The sequence below is a fragment of the Prionailurus bengalensis genome, chromosome B3 (assembly GCF_016509475.1).
Source record: "Prionailurus bengalensis isolate Pbe53 chromosome B3, Fcat_Pben_1.1_paternal_pri, whole genome shotgun sequence".
Classification (NCBI taxonomy): Eukaryota; Metazoa; Chordata; class Mammalia; order Carnivora; family Felidae; genus Prionailurus; species Prionailurus bengalensis.
The window spans coordinates 71,720,221-71,723,021 of NC_057355.1; the positions used below are offsets into that span (position 1 = coordinate 71,720,221).

At 40.5% G+C, this 2,801-nt stretch overlaps 1 pseudogene; it reads right to left on the bottom strand.

Moving 5' to 3' along the window:
- Nucleotides 1-170: 170 nt before the first annotated feature.
- On the bottom strand, nt 171-519 carry LOC122468066 (annotated as a pseudogene).
- Nucleotides 520-2,801: the final 2,282 nt, after the last annotated feature.

Genomic DNA, 2,801 nt, shown 5'->3' on the forward strand with positions numbered 1-2,801 from the left:
CCAACAGATCAAGACCTGAGTCGAAGTCCGGTGCTTAACAGACTGAGCCACCCAGGTGCCCCAGAAAAGGGTACTTCTTAACCTGTGGGCCCTTTTGTGCTGTAAGGCAACACAGGATCTAGCAGAGAGGAAAATCGATGAGGCGGGAATTTAAAACAAAAGTTTTTGGTTCAGATGGTAAGGAGGCCCTCAAGAACAGCAGAAATCAGTATATCCAGGAGGCAGGGCTGGAGTCTACTTCGTGAACTAGAGGGTTTCTTCTTGGTATCCAAGTCCCTTTTAAATTTCTTCAAGTTTTTTAGCCAGGTTTGATATGTCATAATTCTGAGCCAGATACATTCCAAACACGTTGCCAAAAGTAAATCCAAGCAGGATCTGGAGCATGAAGTCTGCAAGGAGGGGGAGGAGGGTGCAAAGGGTGGCTAAGTAAGAGCTGGTTTTCAAGGAAGGGCACCATGGCAAACCAACTTAACCCAATACCTGTAGCTCAAGAGAGGCTCTATAAATCACTTTGAGTTCATAAACTTGTTTCTTTCCCAAATCCTGGAAACATACTAGTCTCAATTGCATGTATATTTTTGTTCTGTATCTTTTTATTTTGGGGGGGTAGGGGGAAGAGCACCAGCAGGGAAAGAGCAGAGAGTGGGGACAGAGGATCTGAAGCAGGCTCTGCGCTGACAGGCTGACAGCAGCAGATGACGTGGGGCTCCAACTCACAAACCACAAAACCATGACCTTAGCTGATGTATGCCATTCAACCAACTGAGCCACCCAGCAACCTCTGTTCCGTATCTTTGTACGTATACCAAGATTGTATTACCACCTCCCCTGCCAAAAAGGACAGGTTAAGACAGTGTATGCCTGTGTTGTAAGTTTAAAATTTTGAAAGAAATTGGTTGAATATTTTCCAAACACTCAGGATGGTATCATGAAAGCCATAACTAATACACTGACAGTATATTGACACACTCTTAATGCCAATATATTGACTACACCTAGAATATATAAGAAACAATGACACTGTCTCTGTAAAGGGAAATGGGGACCAAGAGCTGTCAGTGGGCAAACAAAATTCTTTTGCTGTGTACACTTTTGAATTTATTATGTACATGTACTACCTATTCAAAAACAATTGTTTTTTTTTTTTTTAATGTTTACTTTTGAGGGAGGGGAGGGGCAGCAAGAGAGGGAGAGAGAATCCCAACCTATCAGCGCAGAGCCCAAAATGGAGCCCGAACTGACGAACCACGAGATCGTGACCTGAGCCAAAATCAAGGGTCAGATGCTTAATCGACTGAACCACCCAGGCACCCCAGAAATAAATTTAATTTTTAAATAAAATATTAGTTGCTTCTACATAGCCTATCTCGGAGAGAGACACAAGACACTGGCAACAGTTGCTTTCAGAAAAGTGAGGTGACTGGGGGACAGGGGTGAAAGGGATTTCACTCTATGCCTTTTTTTGTACCTTGTGCCATGTGAATATATTAAACTCAATAAGAAACTTTTTAAAAGTGACATATAATAGTCCTAATAAAGGCTCTCTTTACTTTTTAATTATAGTTTATTTGTATTTCAAACTGATCCTGTGGGGTCTGGGGAAGAAAAAAGAAAGAAAAACTGATCTTGTGAACCTAACAAAAGAAGCAAAGGTCCAAGGCAGGAATCATGAATATACATAAAATTATTTCCCCAAACCATTTTCCAGCAAAATTTAAAACTGCTTAAGGAAGAAAAATACTTTGCAACATAACCTATGAAATCTGTGTTAACAGCTATGAAATGGGGAGAGGGGTTTTAAAAGATTTTAACCTTTTTCTCAGACACCATTTTAACTTTGGAATACAGAAAACAAATTTTTTTAAGTGAAGTTATATTCTATACTATTAAACGAAGAAAACATTACTTCCTTTCTATCCAATTATATAAAGCAAGGGTATTTACTTGCCTTTCTACAACTAAATATACAACCTCTTCAAATGCTTTCAGTATGACTTTATTACCCAAATAACAATGGGATTTGGCATTTAGGGTAGTCCCATTGTATTTCCTCCCAAACCAATAAAAATAAATAATAAAATTCAAGAGGTAGAGAAGGGTTACAAGATAATTTAATTCAGTCCTTCATTTTACAGATGTAGAAGCAAATTCCCAGAAAGTTTAAATTCAAACTCACAACCAATAGGAAAAAAACATAATTGGAACCCAGATGTCCTGCCTCTGCAATCAGTATGCTTTCAAGTCACGCCCCTAACAGGATGTAAGGTAACTGAAAGTGTCATTCAAATTTCTTTCCTGGTTCCACATTTTTCAAAAATTTTTTTTAATGTTTATTTATTTTTGAGAGACAGAGCATGAGCACAGTAAGGACAGAGAGAGAGGAAGACACAGAATCCGAAAGAGGCTCCAGGCTGAGCTGTCAGCACAAAGCCCCACGCAGGGCTCCAACCCATGAACCGTGAGATCGTGACCTGAGCCAAATGAAGTCGGATGTTTAACCAACTGAGCCACCCAGGGCACCCCTTAGCTCCACATTTTAATGTTTATTTATTTTGGGGACAGAGACAGAGCGCGAGTAGGGGAGGGGCAGAGAGAGAGGGAGACACAGAATCTGAAGCAAGCTCCAGGTTCTGAGCTGTTAACACAGAGTCCGATGTGGGGCTCCAACCCACGAACCATGAGATCATGACCCGAGCAGAAGTCGGTCACTTAACCGACTGAGCCACCCAGGTGCCCCACATTTTAAATAAGTAATCTGTGATAGTAGTCAGAAATGCTATTTAATAAAGGAAAACAAGGAA